Source organism: Eretmochelys imbricata, chromosome 1, assembly GCF_965152235.1.
Source record: "Eretmochelys imbricata isolate rEreImb1 chromosome 1, rEreImb1.hap1, whole genome shotgun sequence".
NCBI classification, from domain to species: domain Eukaryota; kingdom Metazoa; phylum Chordata; order Testudines; family Cheloniidae; genus Eretmochelys; species Eretmochelys imbricata.
Window position 1 is genome coordinate 206,575,025 of NC_135572.1, and position 20,647 is coordinate 206,595,671.

Below are 20,647 nucleotides of genomic sequence, written 5' to 3' on the forward strand. Positions count from 1 at the left end.
CAACGCTGTCACACCCCAATGGCCCCCCATCCCTCAGGGAGTCTCCAGGGAAGGCAGATCAGCATTGTATGTGGCTAACACTGTTGCAAGCATCGCAAAGCATTTTGGGGAGGGTCAAAGATGTGTGAGTGGAGAGTGGAAGTTCCCTTTGCAGAATACGAGAGGCTGGGGGGGAGAAAGAAGAAGAGCAGAGAACGGGTTAACTCAACACTTCAGCTAGCTCCATGTGAAGATAAGACGCTGGCCCCGGCCCAAGGTCACAGGCTTGACGAGAAATCAGCAGCTGCCCAGCCGTGAGAAGAGGAGAACTAAGTTGAGCAGAGCTGCAGAGATAGCAGCGAGAACAGTGAGAGCAAATGAGATGGCGAAAGCAAAGGCCAATAGAAGGGAAAACAAAGTCTCCGGAGCCGGGATGTTTTGGGAAACCGAGGAGGCCACAGCAAGCCGGTTTGGACTGGCACAAAGAGCACCAGAAGCAGAGGTCCCTGAGTGGACTACCTCCCCGCCTGTCCCCTCCCCGTCCCCCCAAGGAGTCCAGGACTTAAAACCCTCCTGAGAGCTGGAGCAACTCGGAGAGCACAGCAGATCCTTGGACGGCCTGGGCCCAGGACAGCACTCCCGTCCACCTCCCACCCCCCTTCTTCTGACATTACACCCAGACTTGGCCAGTCTGGGTCGTGCCTGTGTGAGTATGAAAGTGAGTTAGGGCTTGGGGCATTAACGCTTTCTTTCTTCCACTGAGTGACGTGGGAGTGTTCCCAACACTCTCTGTTGTTATTTTATTATTTTATTAATAAAGCTTTTAAATTTAGACACTTGGTGTGCCTCGTCATCTCCTCCCCAAAAAGATCCTGTGGCCCCAGCCTGATCAACTGTGGCCCCAGGCAGACTGGTAACGAAAATCTGTCACAACGCCACCCAGCACCTACCACTAAACCCAACAATGGAAATGAGACCAAAGAAAATAAGATCCATAGGAGACTAGATTATTACGGGCTCCAGGTACAGAATAGAAGGGAGCAAGGTGCACCAGTGCTTGAGGCCCCTGAAATGGAGGCCCCTGAAATGGCAGGGAAATGATTCAGTCAGATATACTCAGATAATCCTGCAAGAGACCTATACCCACAGAATGCAGAGGAAGGTGAAAACCCCCCAAGGTCACTGCTAGTCTGATCTGGGGGAAAATTCCTTCCTGACTCCACATATGGCGATCGGTTAGACCCTGAGCATGTGAGCAAGAACCAGTCAGCCAAGCATGAGCTTGAGAATAGAGAAAGCGAATACTCTGTGCCATCCCAGAGCCCTGGCTGCCCTGCCCAGTGTCCCATCTCCAGCCATCGTCATCCCTGATCCTTCTGAGGAAGAATATATTTAAAACTTGCCCTCTCAGAATACATTGGGGAAAAACAGCTGGACCCCTGAAGCATGACACTTAGGGGCACAGGGCCATGAACCGGACGTGAGCCCTGGGTTGTTGGGCCTGTCCCCCCACCATCACAAGCAACCCTGGCATACAACTGCTCTCACAAATTTGTCCAGCTCTTCTTAAAATGAATTATATTGTTTGCTCCCACAACTCCACCCCTCTGTTAGAAACCTTTACATTTCCTGTCTAAATTTGTTCGTGGCCAGCGTATAGCCATTTTTTTGGTGCCAGCATTGTCAGTTAACTTAAATAGCATCTCACCCTCCATGGTATTTACCCCTACTGTACTTCTAGAGAGAAATCATACCCCCTTTACCTTCTTTTTGCTAGTCTAAACAAGCCAAACTCTTCCAGTCTCCTCTCATAAGACAGGCCCTCCATTCCCCTGATTACCCTAGTAGCTCTTCTCTGCAACTGTTCCAATTTAAATTCAAACATGGGTGACTAGAATTGTACACCGTATTCCAAATGAGGTCTTACCAGTGGCTTGAACAAGCACACCAGAAAGAGCCCTTCTTCGGAGGCCCATATACTGGATCCTTCCATGGGGGCTGCAGCTGACTTCTTGGGGATTCATCTCATTCCAGCAAATAACAAATTCATTAAATAAACAAAGGAATAACACAAGCAGCAACACAATCACCTGAAATTTAATGCAATTTAAGTATGGTCTTAAGTGCTTTATTTAACAGGGAAGAGATTACTCGCATGCTTAAATTAAACATAATTTCAGTCTGGAAATAAAGCATAAAATTAAACAGAGATTAATTAGCCATTGGAACAATTACCCAGGGTTGTGGTGGATTCTCCATCACTGACAATTTTTAAATCGAGATTGGATGTTTTACCAAAAGATCTGCTCTGGGAATTATTTGGGGGAAGTTCTATGGCTTGTGTTGTACAGGGGGTCAGACTAGATGATCACAATGGTCCCTTCTGGCTCTGAAATCTATGGACCTATGAATATGCGTAAGTGCTTTGCTGAATGGGAGTCTGAGTGACAGTTTAGCTATCGACACTGGACCAGTCTATTTATTAAGTAGGATTAAAAGTCTAACATCTCTAAATTTTTTCTCTCTCGCAGCGCTCTGGCTGCCGGGTACTACATCATGTCACTCTCCAATGGTTCTCCTCATCACCTTAGCTTCTATTTCCTCTTTAATTCTTTATTGTGGGGTTTTAACAGCCCTCATTACCATTTTAGATATGAGGTCATACTTCTATTCAAGCATCCTTATTCAATTAGCATGGGCAACATTTTTAATTGGCTTCCGCTGCACAACCAGAAATGAGTCCAGTGCAGTTAGCAGTTGTAGAAGAGGGACAGAAGGGTGGCAGATCATTATTTATTTGCTCATAACAATAGATGAGGTGAGTGCAAAATTCAGACTTTTCTTCTAGCTGCTATTTAACAGCGATGTATCTTCACAACTGTAGCCTAAATGCAAATCAGGTTCATTGGCATGTAGATGGCCTTTCCTTCATGACGTTCCTTTGTTTTCTCCACTGCACTGCTAGCTTCCTCGATATAAAAATTAATTCCCTTTGGTCAGAAATATGGCCAGATTCTGGGATCCTTCCTCATGCAAAACTCTTATGGACTTCAATGTGTAAGGAAGAACTGGGTGAAAACTGAAAAAGGGTCTCATGATTTGACTTATGATTATTACGTTTTATTTTAGATGATCAAGGCTCATATTGCCACAGAACCTAAGAGCAGGTTCTCAGCTAGTGTAATTGGTGTAGATTCTGATTCACATCATCTGAGAATCTGGCTCCCAGTAAATTAAAACATCTACACAGGATTATCTGTATTTGTGAGGTATCCATTCCAGCATGGAACTAAGCCCCACACCTCTGCATCCAAAAAGCAGGAGGGCTACCTCTTAAGTGAAAAGAGAAGCTACTGTTTCAGTAGTTGTCCCATTTGAGCCTATTATTAAAAGGCTTATGGACAAAAATTGTACATGTGTGCAACGAGGTACCCACAGCACCCCTCCAGATTCAAGCCGTTGGCCCCTCTCCTCCATTAATCAGGGACACTTCAGTCTAGTGCAACACCCATGTTCTTTATTCATGCTCAGTTTCCCACCCCCAGTTTCCAACTATATACAGGCTTTACAACTGCTTGGCCTACCACAGGTCTGGCCAGCAACAGACTAGGAGGCTCCTACTCCCTCTGAACCTGACCTCCCACTCTTAGTCCCTTTCTCTCACTTCCTTCCAGCCTTATAGCTAGCTCCTGCTAATGAGGCTGGCAGGTGTGGTCAGTTACTAGGCAAACATAGGGCAGTTTCCCCAACCCTAATTCAGTCTCCCTGATTGGGGCAGGAATGGAAGGAGCTGATTAAGGGCTTCTGTAGCAGCACCCCTGCCACAATCTGACACAGAATTTTTTTTCCTTCTGAGATATCCCATTCAAATACCAACACAATTCTGCTCTTTCAAGAATCCAGCTGTGATGTGGCAGACCAAGTGACAGCTCATGCCAAGACCCCTCAGTCTCAACTGAATACTGACCATTACATAGCTGGAAGCCGTCTGGCTCACCTGTGGGTTAGTATTGTTAAAAATGGTATTAGAATTATAAGAATGTGTTAAGCTTTTAAGAAATGTGTGTGAGTTGCTGCATGCATTAATCTCACTTATAACATCTGTATCCCATGATATAAGGTCATGGGCAGTGGGTGAACCCCTGGCTAGCCCCGCCGTGCCTCTTCTGCCCAAGGCCACGCCCCTTCCATGCCCACCGAAGCCCAGCCCCCACTGTGGCCACTGTCCCCTGTCCCAGGCTAGTGCCCCCAGCTCCGCCCCCTCCCACACCAGGCAGGGCAGCCCCAGCCCCCGAGTGCCGGACAGCACGGCCCCAGCCTCCCCAGGCTACGCTGCCCGGTCTGACCCCTGGCAGGCCGGCCCCCTCTCCCCTGAAGCTGCCTCCAGGCTGAACTGCCAGCTCTAGCCCCAGCGCTGGGTGGACAGACAGGTAGGCAGCGTGGCCCCAGCGCCTGGAGGATGGATGGCGTGGCATGCCCAGGGGTGCACCGCAGCCCCCAGCCTGCCTGCCCCAGCCTCTGGCACAAAGGGAACAGCCTTACAGAAGGCAGGATGGGGCCTGAGCATGGGTGGGGACACATCAGGCTGTTTGGGAAGGCAGAGCCTTCCCATGCCTATGATACCCGCCGCCCATGTATAAGGTAATATGTAAGAGGTTTTCTCTGTTAACTGTAAATCACCAGACAGGAGAGAAGCACTAGCAAGTGTGAAATAACATCTCCTGTTGGAAACTGGTATCTTCTGCCCAACCAAGGGAGGCCCTTCAGCACCAGACGAACCATTGTGAAACATCAGAGGACAAAAGATTTTGTTGATTGCCCCCCCACCCGCACCCCACAAAGAGGAGCTGTACAAGCAAATTGCTGCCAACAACTGAATTGACAACTCAAAGCAGAAGAGGGCAAGGAATAAAAAGCCCTTCCTGACAAGGAAGAAGTGCATCTTTTACACTGCTTCAAATCTGAGGGGCAAGGATTTGAACATAAGCAAAAGATCCCCAGTGCTTGGCCTGGGTTAGCCCTAAAGGACATAGAGAACTTGCTTATTGTAGAATCTTCTATTACTTTTTTAAACTTAAGATTGGAACTCATTTGTGTGTATCTATGTTTACCTCCTTTAATCTTGTAAATAACTCATTTCCTTTTCCAATAAAATAAATCTTTAGATAGTTATAGGATCAGCTACAAGCATTGTCTTTGGGGAGAGATCTAAGACACAACTGACATTGGGTAAGTGACTAGTCCTTTGGGACTGGGAGTAACCTGAATACTGTTGTGATTTTTTGGTGTAAGGGACTGTCTATGACAATGGAAAGCTTACCTGGCTGACAAGATAGATCAGAGTACCCAAACCATTGTTACTTTGACTTCAGATCACTGCAGCAATTCCCACTTATATATCCCAGGGTCAGTCATTGAGGATTTTTTATATAAATCAATGTAGAATTTTATAAACCAGTGCACAGATGACAGGTTGAACAAAGAAAAAGGGATATTGTTGCAGAAAAAGCTTGATTTGGATTTAATCTAACCAATGCACAGTGTGCCAGAGCCCACAGACATGGTATCAGGACACAGAGAACTACAGAGAGATAGGCACACCCATGGCAAACAATCCATGTAATATTAATAGCCCAGATCATGCCTGGGCATTTTCCCACTGAGTGTGGATTTCTCCCTGCCCATGAGAAGGTCAGTGGAGCCACGTGGACAGAGAGGGAGCCAGAGAAAGCAGGCAGGGGACTCTGGAGCTGGTGCAAATACAGGACTGCCGCATGGGTGGCACTGGTCCTTACCAGATCTCCCAGACACCAATACTTTAATATCTCAGAAGATCTGTATGATCTGGAGGCCAAAGCCCCTGCTTCTTCCACAGAGAGGCAAACCCCATCCCGCCTCACCATGAAGAAGTTCATAGGAACCTCTAAAGAAGCTCATGGAGTTCCTGCACAGATGGTTGGGATTTCCCTGGTTGGGGTACAAGTTGGGCCACTAGCAGAGTAGGGCCTGTCCCAAGTGACAGGGCCAAGCTCTTTAGAATGGAAATAAGTTAGCTCTGTGACTTCCCCCGAAGGGGTCACCCCAGTAGTCTTGCACACCTAATAACAGACGGCCATGAGCGTCTATCAGCAAGGAAAGCAAAAGTTGCAGCGTGAATCCCATATGCTCACATCTTTATTCTAAGACCAAATTTCTTCCAACAAGGTGAGCCTCACAATCCCCAAAGAGGGCCAAGTTGTATGCTTTGCTCCCTGCCCTGCACAGGGACCTGTGCAGAGCTGCACCATCCCTGAACTCTCCAGGCATCTGGGATTCTCTCTAGCACAGGGAATCTGACTGACAGTGCAGAAAGCCGGGGAGGCTCTCTGTACACTTCCCCGGCCCAAGCAAGCCCTGCCCGCAGCGGCACATGTGGGCCATGCTGTTTGTTAGCAACTGAATACAAAATAGTATCTGAGAAATTCTCAACAAAGGAACTCCTCTCACACAGGATGCAGGGCTGGGGGGGAATGGGGGAAGGGGCACCCATATACCCATCCAGCCAGGTGTGGGGGATTCTCCATCACTGACTATTTTTAAATCAAATTGAATGTTTTTCCAAAATACCTGTTCTCGGAATTATTTTGGGGGAGTTCTGTGCTACACAGGAGGTCAGACTAGCTTATCACAATGATCCCTTAGAATCCATGAATCTAAAAGGGAGCTTTGGGTTAAAAAAAAAAAAAAAGTGTGGAAGCCCAGAGATCTAGCGAGAGCTCTGCTTCAGGAACAACGTGGAGAGCTGGCAGGGAATCAGAGCCTTTGTCCAGGAATCAAAGTTCAAAGCAGGTTTTGCGTTCCAGTGCACTGCTGCCCCTTCGCAAGGGAAGAGGATTCTTCAAACTTTCCAAGGTCCTAGCCTCTCAAAAACACTTTCACACTATTATGCAAATGGATTCAGTGCTGTTTCCATGAAAGCTGGTCACCAAGGACAATTAGCACTCATTAGCATGCAGTAAAGTGCTGATGTGAATATTGCCAAAAGGCAACAGCCATCTCATTTGCTCTCCTTCCTCTAATTAGAACTCGTGGAAATCACACTGCTTCCTTTCATGAAAGCCCAGGAAAGCAAGGAGCATCAATCAAGTTTCAGAAAGCTGCCAGGCGAACAGGAGATGATGGCTTCTTTAAGGCCCCAATGATAAGTCCAACATGGCAGCCCCCAGCAGCAGAACTCTATGTGACAGTGGCGTGGAACAGGGGTGGGGCAGGGACCATAGCCCTCCCACTTTTTGAAAGTGGACAGGCCTGTCCCATCCACTTTTCCCCACAGCAGCCCCAGCCCCAGCCCCCCGGCCAGGCCAGCAGCTGGTGTGAGCCATGCAAACCCTCCACCTGCCTGCAATGAAGAGGGGCTGAGAGCAGCCCCTGGCCCATGTCCTTGCCCAGCCCAGGGCAGGTGGAGGTGGAAGGTCTGCGACTTCATGCCAGCTCCCCACAGCTGCCTGCGCAGCTCTTCCCAACCTGCCTCTGGCCTGGGAGGGGGACCTCAGAGCCACAGCCCGGCCTTGGGACGAGCTGCGCAGGCAGCTGTGGGGAGCCTGCGTCCCTCCGCCTGCCCTGAGTTGGGGCCCAGGGCCAGGGGCTGCTCTTGGTAGACCTCTCCCACTGCAGGCAGGTGGAGGGGCTGCATTGCAGCTCTCCACAGCTGCCTGCAAGTCTCTTATCATGGCTGGATGGTGGCTCTGAGGCCCCTCCCAGAGCCAGGTTGGGGAGAGCCATGTGGGCAGCTGTGGGGATCCTGGGTCCCTCCACCTGCCTTGGGCAGGGTTCTGCTTTTGGCCCCACCCCAGCTTCTGGCTTGGCCAGGGGCGGGACCTCTGGGGAAGAGGCAGGGCCTCAGGGGGGGAAGAGGAGAACGGGGCCTCGTGGGTGGGGGCACCTGCCCCGCCCCCTTTTGGGAAGGCTCTGACGCCCTTGCTATGCAATGGCCAGTGTTGCAGTGCAAATCACATCACTCCACAGCAATAATTAGGGCTGGTGCACTGACACTTGCAGTTCACTGTTGCACTCGGCTCCAATCAGGAAGCTCAGACGGCCATCTTGTCAGCTCTCCTACACAAAACAGGGCTGTCACATCAATGAGAAGCCCCAGAGTGTTGCACGAAGTGGTGGTAGTGATGCAGCAGGTGGTGCCCTTCCTCCAAGTTGGCGTTGAATCATAGAATATCAGGGCTGGAAGAGACCCCAGGAGGTCATCTAGTCCAACCCCCTGCTCAAAGCAGGACCAATCCCCAATTTTTGAACTAATGCTGCAATGTGTCAGGTTAACAACAGTGAGTCAGGTTTATGTGCAGGTATCTGTGTTTTCTGACGGGGACTGTGATGGGTCATGTGCCCCACACTACCCCATAGGGGGTTAATAGAGCCCTAGGGAGTCTGCACAGGAGGCAGCCAATTAGAGAGGGGCTGCAAGAAGCAGCCAATCAGGGCTGGGCTGGCCCATATAAGAAGGGCTGCAGAGCTAGCAGCTTCAGGCACTCCCTGTAGCTTGAAGAGGGAAAAGTGGTTGCCTTGCAGGAGCTAGCCCTTTGACGGAGCAGTGCTGGGCAGGATCAGGGGAGTGAGAGTGAGCTGACTGCTGGCATACTGAGGCCCTGAGACATGGGCGGAGAAGGTGCTGGGGCTGCCGGGAAGTGGCCCAGGGAAGTAGACTAAGGGTTGGAGGGGGAATGCAGCATGTGGCTGCCATCTACAGGGTCCTGGGGTCAGGACCTGGAATAGTGAGTGGGTGCAGGTCCCCCTGTCCCCAACTCACCACTGGGGAAGTGGTTGGACAGTGGACTGCCATTCCCACAGAAGTGGGGACAGGGCTAGCTCTAGGTTTTTTCTGCACCAAGCTCTGAGAGCACAACTGCCCAAGCAAAAAAAAAAAAAAAAAGTCCAGAATGCCACCCCTTGAATTATTCTGCCCCAGGTATGTGCTTGCTTTGCTGGTGCCTAGAGCTGGTCCTGAGTGGGGAGCGCAGCACAGCCAGAGAGCTGCATCATGAAGAGGATTCTGTAGTCCTGGGACATCCAGCAGAGGGTGTCACAGTGGTGAGTCACACCCGTCACATGGACACAAAACTAAAGCACGTCTATTGTTTGTGAGTTGTCTTCCCCCCACTCCTTTTCTGGGCTTCTGTCACTTTGATATATTTACATGAATATAGCTGAAAGGGTTTTGATACTGGAAACCCATAGTCTCCAATTTCAGGCCACGTCTACACTACAGACCTATATCGGTATAACTACGTTGCTCAGAGGTATGAAAAATCCACACCATGAGCGATGTAGTTATACCAATCTAACTCCCCCATGTAGACAGAGCTATGCCGACAGGATGGCTTCTCCCATCGACATAACTACTGCCTCTTGGGGAGGTGGATGAACTACGCTAACGAGAAAATTTCCCCTTGGTGTAATAGCCTCTTCACTTAAGCACTTCAGCTTCTAAGGCTATGTCTACACTACGAAATTAAATCAAATTTATAGAAGTCGGTTTTGTAGAAAGCGTTTTTACACAGTCAATTTTGTGTTTCCCCACAAAAATGCTCTAAGTGCATTTAGTTGGCATTTAGTTGGCAGAGTGTGTCCGCAGTACCGTGGCAACAGTCGACTTCAGGAGCGTTGCACTGTGGGTAGCTATCCCACAGTTCCTGCAGCCCATTTAAGTCCATTTGAATTCTGGGTAGAAATCCCAATGCCTGATGGGGCAAAAACATTGTTGCGGGTTGTCATAAATATAAAGGGAAGGGTAAACCCCTTTAAAATCCCTCCTGGCCAGAGGAAAAATCCTCTCACCTGTAAAGGGTTAAGAAGCTAAAGGTAACCTCGCTGGCACCTGACCAAAATGACCAATGAGGAGACAAGATACTTTCAAAAGCTGGTAGGAGGGAGAAAAACAAATGGTCTGTGTCTCTCTGTTGGTATGCTGCTTTGCTGGAGATAGAACAGGAATGGAGTCTTAGAACTTTTAGTAAGTAATCTAGCTAGGTATGCGTTAGATTATGATTTCTTTAAATGGCTGAGAAAAGAATTGTGCTGAATAGAATGACTATTTCTGTCTGTGTGTCTTTTTTGTAACTTAAGGTTTTGCCTAGAGGGATTCTCTGTGTTTTGAATCTAATTACCCTGTAAGGTACCTACCATCCTGATTTTACAGGGATGATTCCTTTACTCCTATTTACTTCTATTTCTATTAAGTCTTCTTGTAAGAAAACTGAATGCTTTTTCATTGTTCTCAGATCCAAGGGTTTGGGTCTGTAGTCACCTATGCAAATTGGTGAGGATTTTTACCAAACCTTTCCCAGGAAGTGGGGTGCAAGGGTTGGGAGGATTTTGGGGGGAAAGACGTGTCCAAACTACGTTTCCCAGTAAATCCAGTTAGAGTTTGGTGGTGGCAGTGGTTATTCCGAGGACAAAAGATAAAATTAATTTGTACCTTAGGGAAGTTTTAACCTAAACTGGTAAAAGTAAGCTTAGGAGGTTTTCATGCAGGTCCCCACATCTGTACCCTAGAGTTCAGAGTGGGGGAGGAACATTGACACGGGTGGTTCTGGATACATATAGTCAGGCACCCCCTTCCCTCCGTGAAAGCAACGGCAGACAATCATTTTGCGCCTTTTTTCCTGGGTTACCCATGCAGACACCATACCACAGCAAGCATGGAGCCCGCTCAGTTCACCGTATGTCTCATGCATGCTGGCAGACACAGTACTGCACTGCTACACAGCAGCAGCTCATTGCCTTTTGGCAGCAGACAGTGCAGTATGACTGGTAGCCATTGTCGCCGTACTCCAAGGTGCTCTTTTAGCCGACCTCAGTGAGGTCGGTCAGGGGCCTGGGCAAACATGGGAGTGATTCAGCCAGGTCATTTCCCTTTTAAGTTTAGTCTCATGGCAATTCAGTCCTGCCGGCAGTCCTACTGCACCGTCTTCTAATGAGCAGCCAGGAGACTATGATGTCCAGCAATCATACTGCACCGTCTTCTGCCGAGCACCCAGGAGATGACGATGGCCAGCAGTCGTACTGCACCGTCTGCTGCCAGCAAGATCTATAAAGATAGATGAAGTGGATCAAAACAAGAAATAGACCATATTTGTTTTGTATTTATTTTCTCCTCCCTCCCACTGTAAAATCAACGACCTGCTAAACCCAGGGTTTTGAGTTCTATCCTTGAGGGGGCCATTCTGTTTCTCCTTGATGCAAAGCCACCCCCTTTGTTGATTTTAATTCCTTGTAAGCCAACCCTGTAAGCCATGTCGTCAGTTGCCCCTCCCTCAGTCAGCAATGGCAGACAATTGTTTCATGCCTTTTTTTTCAGCGCAGACGCCATAGCACTGGGACATGGAGCCCACTCAGATCACCGCGGCAATTATGAGCACTATAAACACTGCACACATCATCCAGCAGGATATGCAGAACCATAACCTGCAAGAAAAGCAAAACCAGGCGAGGAGGAGGCGACTGCAGCGCGGTGACAAGAGTGATGGGCACATGGACATAGAATTCTCACAAAGTACAGGCCCCTGCAGTGTGCACAACATGGTGTCAATTGGGCAGGTTCATGGCATGGAACGCCAATTCTGGACCCAGGAAACAAGCACAGAGTGCTGGGACTGCATAGTGTTGCAGGTCTGGGACAATTCCCAGTGGCTGCAAAACTTTTGCATGCGTAAGGGCACTTTCATGGAATTTTGTGATTTGCTTTCCCCTGCCATGAAGCACAAGAATACCAAGATGAGAGCAGCCCTCACAGTTCACAAGCAAGTGGCGATAGCCCTCTGGAAGCTTGCAACGCCAGACAGCTACCGGTCAGTTGGGAATCAATTTGGAGTGGGCAAATCTACTGTGGGGGCTGCTGTGATGTAAGTAGCCAATGCTATCACTGAGCTGCTGATATGAAGGGCTGTTTAAAAATAGCCAGAGCGGCGGCGAACCAGCTGAGTGGCACACAGCAGGAGTTTGCCTGGGAGTTCGCCTGGAGTGAGCCCAGTGAGGCTTACATCTTGCCAACTTCTCTGAGGAAGCTCATAGTAGGAAGGTGATATGGAAGGGGGGGGTTCAGCTGTTGTGACCTGCACTGGATGTGCCATGTTTGTCTTTCTTCTACAGGACAGAAGCGACTTTGTCTGTACAAAGTGCAAGCTGGTCTCCATATTGGAAGAGAAGATTGAAGGTCTGGAGCAACAGATAACAACCCTGCGTTGCATACAAGAAACAAAGGATTTTCTGGACAAAAGTCAGGATATGCTTCTACGGGCACAAAGCTCTAAAGATTTAGAGCAGGTTGCACAGCGGAGCCAAGAGGCCAGTGAAGAAGCTTGGCAACATGTGACCTCCAGAAGAAGAAGGGGGAATGTCCGGGTTCCAGCAACGCGGACACAGGTAACTAACCGCTTTCATGTTCTCTCCACAGGTACCATTGCGGAGAGTGGACCAGATGATATGTCTGGGGGGAGAAAGCAGAAGGAGACTCTGCTGGTTGGAAGGCATGAGATGCACTGTCCTGAGATGGGGGGTTCCACGACCACCACTCCCAAGAGAAGGAGGCGGGTGGTGGTGGTCGGGGACTCTCTCCTCCGGGGGACTGAGTCATCTATCTGCCGCCCTGACCGGGAAAACCGAGAAGTCTGCTGCTTGCCGGGGGCTAAGATTTGCGATGTGACGGAGAGACTGCCGAGACTCGTCAAGCCCTTGGATTGCTACCCCTTCCTGCTTCTCCACGTGGGCACCAATGATACTGCCAAGAATGACCTTGAGTGGATCACTGCGGACTACATGGCTCTGGGAAGAAGGATAAAGGAGTTTGAGGCGCAAGTGGTGTTCTCGTCCATCCTCCCCATGTAAAGAAAAGGCCTGGGTAGGGACCGTCGAATCGTGGAAGTCAACGAATGGCTACGCAGGTGGTGTCAGAGAGAAGGCTTTGGATTCTTTGACCATGGGATGGTCTTCCATGAAGGAGGAGTGCTGGGCAGAGATGGGCTCCACCTTACAAAGAGAGGGAAGAGCATCTTTGCGAGCAGGCTGGCTAACCTAGTGAGGAGGGCTTTAAACTAGGTTCACCAGGGGAAGGAGACCAAAGCCCTGAGGTAAGTGGGAAAGCGGGATACCGGGAGGAAGCACAGGCAGGAATGTCTGTGAGGGGAGGGCTCCTGCCTCATACTGAGAATGAGGGGCGATCAGCAGGTTCTCAAGTGCTTATATACAAAGGCACAAAGCCTTGGAAACAAGCAGGGAGAACTGGAGGTCCTGGTGATGTCAAGGAATTATGATGTGATTGGAATAACAGAGACTTGGTGGGATAACTCACATGACTGGAGTACTGTCATGGATGGTTATAAACTGTTCAGGAAGGACAGGCAGGGCAGAAAAGGTGGGGGAGTAGCACTGTATGTAAGGGAGCAGTATGACTGCTCAGAGCTCCGGTACGAAACTGCAGAAAAACCTGAGTGTCTCTGGATTAAGTTTAGAAGTGTGAGCAACAAGAGTGATGTAGTGGTGGGAGTCTGCTATAGACCACCGGACCAGGTGGATGAGGCTTTCTTCCAGCAGCTCGCAGAAGCTATTAGATTGCATGCCCTGGTTCTCATGGGTGACTTTAATTTTCCTGATATCTGCTGGGAGAGCAATACAGCGGTGCATAGACAATCCAGGAAGTTTTTGGAAAGCGTAGGGGACAATTTCCTGGTGCAAGTGCTAGAGGAGCCAACTGGGGGGGAGCTTTTCTTGACCTGCTGCTCACAAACCAGGAAGCAAAAGTGGATGGGAATCTGGGAGGCAGTGACCATGAGTTGGTTGAGTTCAGGATCCTGACACAGGGAAGAAAGGTAAGCAGCAGGATATGGACCCTGGACTTCAGGAAAGCAGACTTCAACTCCCTCAGGGAACGAATGGGTAGGATCCCCTGGGGGACTAACATGAAGAGGAAAGGAGTCCAGGAGAGCTGGCTGTATTTCAAGGAATCCCTGTTGAGGTTACAGGGACAAACAATCCCGATGTGTCGAAAGAATAGTAAATATGGCAGGCGACCAGCTCGGCTTAACGGTGAAATCCTAGCAGATCTTAAACATAATAAAAAAAAACCTTACAAGAAGTGGAAGTTTGGACATATGACCAGGGAAGAGTATAAAAATCTTGCTCGGGCATGTAGGAATGAAATCAGGAGGGCCAAATAGCACCTGGAGCTGCAGCTAGCGAGAGATGTCAAGAGTAACAAGAAGGGTTTCTTCAGGTATGTTAGCAACAAGAAGAACGCCAAGGAAAGTGTGGGCTCCTTAATGAATGAGGGAGGCAACCTAGTGACAGAGGATGTGGAAAAAGCTAATGTCCTCAATGCTTTTTTTGCCTCTGTCTTCACTAACAAGGTCAGCTCCCAGACTGCTGCGCTGGGCATCACAACATGGGGAAGAGATGGCCAGCCCTCTGTGGAGAAAGAGGTAGTTAGGGACTATTTAGAAAAGCTGGACGTGCACAAGTCCATGGGGCCGGACAAGTTGCATCCGAGAGTGCTAAAGGAATGGGCGGCTGTGATTGCAGAGCCATTGGCCATTATCTTTGAAAACTCGTGGCGAACGGGAACGGGGGAAGTCCCGGGTGACTGGAAAAAGGCTAATGTAGTGCCAATCTTTAAAAAAGGGAAGGAGGATGATCCTGGGAACTACAGGCCAGTCAGCCTCACCTCAGTCCCCGGAAAAATCATGGAGCAGGTCGTCAAAGAATCAATCCTGAAGCACTTACATGAAAGGAAAGTGATCAGGAACAGTCAGCATGGATTCACCAAGGGAAGGTCATGCCTGACTAATCTAATCTCCTTCTATGATGAGATTACTGGTTCTGTGGATGAAGGGAAAGCAGTGGATGTATTGTTTCTTGACTTTAGCAAAGCTTTTGACACGGTCTCCCACAGTATTCTTGTCAGCAAGTTAAAGAAGTATGGGCTGGATGAATGCACTATAAGGTGGGTAGAAAGTTGGCTAGATTGTCAGGCTCAACGGGTAGTGATCAATGGCTCCATGTCTAGTTGGCAGCTGGTGTCAAGTAGAGTGCCCCAGGGGTCAGTCCCGGGGCCGGTTTTGTTCAATATCTTCATAAATGATCTGGAGGATGGTGTGGATTGCACTCTCAGCAAATTTGCGGATGATACTAAACTGGGAGGAGTGGTAGATACACTGGAGGGCAGGGATAGGATACAGAGGGACCTAGACAAATTGGAGGATTGGGCCAAAAGAAATCTGATGAGGTTCAATAAGGATAAGTGCAGGGTTCTGAACTTAGGACGGAAGAGCCCAATGCACAGCTACAGACTAGGAACCGAATGGCTAGGAAGCAGTTCTGTGGAAAAGGACCTAGGGGTGACAGACGAGAAGCTGAATGAGTCAGCAGTGTGCCCTTGTTGCCAAGAAGGCCAATGGCATTTTGGGATGTATAAGTAGGGGCATAGCGAGCAGATCGAGGGACGTGATCATCCCCCTCTGTTCAACATTGAGGCCTCATCTGGAGTACTGTGTCCAGTTTTGGGCCCCACACTACAAGAAGGATGTGGAGAAATTGGAGAGAGTCCAGCGAAGGGCAACAAAAATGATTAGGGGTCTGGAACACATGACTTATGAGGAGAGGCTGAGGGAACTGGGATTGTTTAGTCTGCAGAAGAGAAGAATGAGGGGGGATTTGATAGCTGCTTTCAACTACCTGAGAGGTGGTTCCAGAGAGGATGGTTCTAGACTATTCTCAGTGGTGGAAGAGGACAGGACAAGGAGTAATGGTCTCAAGTTGCAGTGGGGGAGGTTTAGGTTGGATATTAGGAAACTTTTTCACTAGGAGGGTGGTGAAACACTGGAATGCTTTACCTAGGGAGGTGGTAGAATCTCCTTCCTTAGAAGTTTTTAAGGTCAGGCTTGACAAAGCCCTGGCTGGGATGATTTAATGGGGGATTGGCCCTGCTTTGAGCAGGGGGTTGGACTAGATGACCTCCTGAGGTCCCTTCCAACCCTGATATTCTATGATTCTAAGGGTAGTGACTCTGGGAAATGTGCAGGTCATAGTAGATGGCTTTACTGCAATGGGATTACCTAACTGTGGTGGGGCGATAGATGGAACCCATATCCCTGTCTTGGCACCGGAGCACCAAGGCAGCGAGTACATAAACCGAAAGGGGTACTTTTCAATGGTACTGCAAGCACTGGTGGATCACAAGGGACATTTCACCAACATCAACGTGGGATGGCTGGGAAAGGTACATGACACTCGCATCTTCAGGAACTCTGGTCTGTAGAAACAGCTGCAGCAAGAGACTTACTTTCCAGACCAGAAAATAACCGTTGGGGATGCTGAAATGCCTATAGCTACCCTTGGATGCAGCCTACCCCTTAATGCCATGGCTCATGAAGCCATACACAGACACCCTGGACAGTAGTCAGGAGCTGTTCAACTATAGGCTGAGCAAGTGCAGAATAGTGGTAGAATTTGCACTTGGATGTTTAAAAGTGCACTGGCGCAGTTTACTGACTCAGTTAGACCTTAGCAAAACCAATATTCCCATTGTTATTACTGCTTGCTGTGCACTCCACAATAATCTGTGAGAGTAAGGGGGAGACATTTATGGCAGGGTGGGAGGTTGAGGCAAATAGCGTGACTGCTGATTATGCCCAGCCAGACACCAGGGCAGTTAGAGTACAGGAGGCGCGGTGCGCATCAGAGAAGCTTTGAAAACCAGTTTCAGGAATGGCTATGGTGTGACAGTTCTGTTTGTTTCTCCTTGATGGAAACCTCCACTGGTTTCACTCTACTTTCCTATAAGCTATGCACCCTCCTCTCTCCCCCTCGATCACAGCTTGCAGAGGCAATTAAGTCATTGTTGCTTCACCTTCATGCATTCTTTATTTATTCATCACACAAATATGGGGATAACTGCCAAGGTAGCCTGGGAGGGGTAGTGGAGGAGGGAAGCACCAAGTGGGGTAGTGGAGGAGGGAAGGACATGGCCACACAGCACTTTAAAACTTATTGAATGCCAGCCTTCTGTTGCTTGGACAATCCTCTGGGGTGGAGTAGCTGGGTGGCCAGAGGACCCCCCCACCGTGTTCTTGGGCATCTGGGTGAAGAGGCTATGGAACTTGGGGAGGAGGGTGGTTGGTTACACAGGGGCTGTAGCAGCGGTCTGTGCTCCTGCTGCCTTTCCTGCAGCTCAACCACATGCTGGAGCATATGAGTTTGATCCTCCAGCAGCCTGAGCATTGACTCCTGCCTTCTTTCAGCAAGCTGATGCCACCTACCATCTTCAGCCTGCCACCTCTCCTCACGGTCATATTGTGTTTTCCTGCGACTCTGAGATTGTCTGCCTCCACGTATTTTGCTATGCTCTGTCAGTGTGGGAGGACAGCATGAGGTCAGAACATTTCATCACGAGTGTGGTTTTTTCGCCTTCTAATCTTCGCTAACCTCTGGGAAGGAGAAACATATGCAGCTGGTGGAGGAAAAAAAGGGAGAGTGGTAGCTAAGAAGACCCATTTTATAGAACAATGGGTACACTCTTTCATGGTAAACCTTGCTGTTAACATTACATAGCACATGTGCTTTCATTACAAGGTCACATTTTGCCTCTTATTGAGGGTATGCCGGTTTGGTGTGAGATCACTCAGCAAGGGCCGGGCAGCAGAATTTGGCTTGCAGGCAGCCATGGTAAGCCACAGTCTTTTGGTTTCTTTAACCTTCTTAACATGTGGGAATAGCTGCAAACAGCAGCGCCCCCATTTCACATACGAAGTAGCTGTTGGGTTGGCCATTTAAAAGGAGGGGCTGCGGTTTCCAGGTTCATGTGCAGCAGAAACCCAACTAACCCCCCCTCCCCCCAATTCTCTGGGATGATTGCTTCACCCCTCCCCCCACCACATGGCTAACAGCGGGGAAGATTTCTGTTCAGCCACAGACAAACAGCCACCTCTGAATGTCCCCTTAATAAAATTCCCCTATTTCAACCAGGTGACCATGAATGATATCACACTCCTGAGGATAACACAGAGAGATAAAGAACGGATGTTGCTTGAATGCCAGCAGACACCAGGACCACACATTGCCATGCTTTCTTATGCAATGATTCCAGACTACGTGCTGCTGGCCTGCCGTGGTAAAGTGTCCTACCATGGAGGACGGAATAAGGCTGCCCTCCCAGAAACCTTTTGCAAAGGCTTTGGGAGTATATCTAGGAAAGTTTCATGGGGATGTGCCTGGAGGATTTCCGTTCCATCCCCATACACATTAACAGACTTTTCCAGTAGCTGTACTGGCCCCGAATGCCAGGACAAATTAATCATTAAACGCACTTGCTTTTAAACCATGTACAGTATTTACAAAGGTACACTCACCAGAAGTCCCTTCTCTGCCTTCAAGGGCCGGGAGCCTGCCTTGGGTTGGTTTGGGGGGTACTGGGTCCAGGTCCAGGGTGATAAACAGATACTGGCTGCCGGGGAAACTGGATTCTCCGCTTCCTTGCTGTAAGCTATCATCTTCCTCGCCCCCAAAACCCGCTTTCGAGTTGCCTCCCACTCCTTGGACAGAGTCAAAGCACAGGGTTGGTGTAGTGGTGGCTGCACTCCCTAGAGTGGCATGCAGCTCATCATAGAAGCAGCATGTCTGAGGCTCTGAACTGGAGCGGCCATTTGGTAGGCTTGCCTGAGCTCCTTAAGTTTCACACGGCACTGCTGCGGGTCCCTGTTATAGCCTCTGTCCTTCATGCCCCTGGAAATTTTTTCAAATATTTTGGCATTTCATCTTTTCGAACGGAGTTCTGCCAGCATGGACTCGTATCCCCACACAGCGATCAGATCCTGTACCTCCCGTTCGGTCCATGCTGGAGCTCTTTGGCAATTCTGGGACTACATGGTCTCCTATGATGATGAGCTCTGGATGGTGACCTATGCAGGTGAGCTCACCACGCTGGCCAAACAGGAAATGAGATTCAAAAGTTCACAGGGCTTTTCCTGTCTACCTGGCCAGTGCATCTGAGTTGAGAGCACTGACCAAAGCGGTCACAACTGAGCACTCTGGGATAACTACCGGAGGCCAATACCATCGAATTAGATCCACGGTACCCCAAATTCAACCCGGCAAGGCCGATTTCAGCGCTAATCCCCTCGTCGGGGGTAGAATAAAGAAATCTATTTTAAGAGCCTTTAAGTCGAAAAAAAGGGCTTCATTGTGTGGAGGGGTGCAGGGTTAAAACGAGATAACGCTGCTAAATTCAAACTCAACTCATAGTGTAGACCAGGCCTAAGAAGTTCTCCGAAAGTGACAAGAATGTCAAGGTTTTTGGTTATGCCCATTAGGCTTGTTAGGAAACAATAATCTAGAGGGGAAGGGAAACGAGTGAAGTCATTACCGGTTGGGGAGAGGAGTGTAGCTTGTGGGTGGATTCAACAAGCATTGGATTTTGTGAGAGGAGTCACAGATTGTTAGGAGGGCTCAGTCAACTAGCATCTAGACAGTTCTGGAAGATGATCAGGGCATCTGGGAATGTGAGTTTTACATTAAACCAGTTCGCTTACCTTTCTTTGTTTGTTTTTTTTTCCTCAGTCTTCAGTGTTGAATTCACTAGACTGCAGTTTCTCAGCCTTAACTGTAGTACATGTGAAAGCTGCTGCTCAATACAGCAAATGGATTAGCATTTAGTTATTACCAAACATCAGCGTCTGAATGTATCTAATTCAGCGTGCCTAAAATTGATGGGAAATGAGTGACTAAGTGGCCTGAAATAATGAACACCAAATTCTTCTAATGTAAAAGTTCATAAGTGTAAGATAGAAAAGATTCATACTCATGAAATCTGCCAGAAATATTTCTTTGGATTCTTCAAGATCAAAGGCATCATTGAACAAAACTTTGTCTACCAAAGTAGAAGAACAAAACTATGATGAATATGAAGATTCTGCAAATAAGACATTTTCAGTGCCCTCATTCTCATCAAAGAACAGCTGGAATGATCATTTAAATCCCTGTTCCAGGCTGTATCAAAGCTCTCAACTTCATTAAAGAACAGTCTCTTTTTGCCTTTAAAACCACCCAAAATCAAGGATCAATCTGTAATTATGTTGTAGAACCACACAAAGAGGCAAAAATAAAAACAACTATTTAAAAAAGTTATGATACAAAATACAAGAGTCCAGACAAGACAAAAAATCATGAATCCTGGCTGGTTCCATGCTCTTTTTTAGCATTTAAAATAGAAGATCCAGATTTGATCTGTGTTTGTGAAGAAGTTCAATGAGTCAAAAGGTAGAAAACTGAGGACCTAAAAAATCTCAGAAGAGTGAACAGCTGAATTCGGAATTGTGTCAATTTTTAAAAGACCTGCATTCCTGTCCAGCTAGGTCAGCATCAAACAAGTTTTTAGCACAGTCAGACTGATTTAGTTAAAACTTTAATTGGATGCTAAAAAAGCAAATAACTTGGAAAGAGTGTATTTAATGTCTAAGGAAACAGTACAGAACAATGGAAGATTGCAGTAACTATGCCTACAATGTGAATCACAAGAATATGGGTTTTACATTTCATTTAATAAAACCCTCAGGCCAGGTTTCAGGTTTTTCACTAGGTTTCTGATCTGGCAAAAATCACAACAAACCCAGAGGGATCCTTTCTCTTTTGATTC

The 20,647-nt window shown here is 48.4% G+C and overlaps 1 long non-coding RNA gene across 1 annotated transcript; it reads left to right on the forward strand.

Annotated features, from left to right (window-relative positions):
- The first annotated feature begins 339 nt into the window (after window positions 1-339).
- On the forward strand, window positions 340-5,089 carry LOC144259160 (uncharacterized). The gene is made up of 3 exons (XR_013344828.1): window positions 340-697; window positions 3,836-3,982; window positions 4,663-5,089. It is a non-coding gene; the product is annotated as an uncharacterized LOC144259160 (long non-coding RNA).
- The last annotated feature ends 15,558 nt before the right edge of the window (window positions 5,090-20,647 follow it).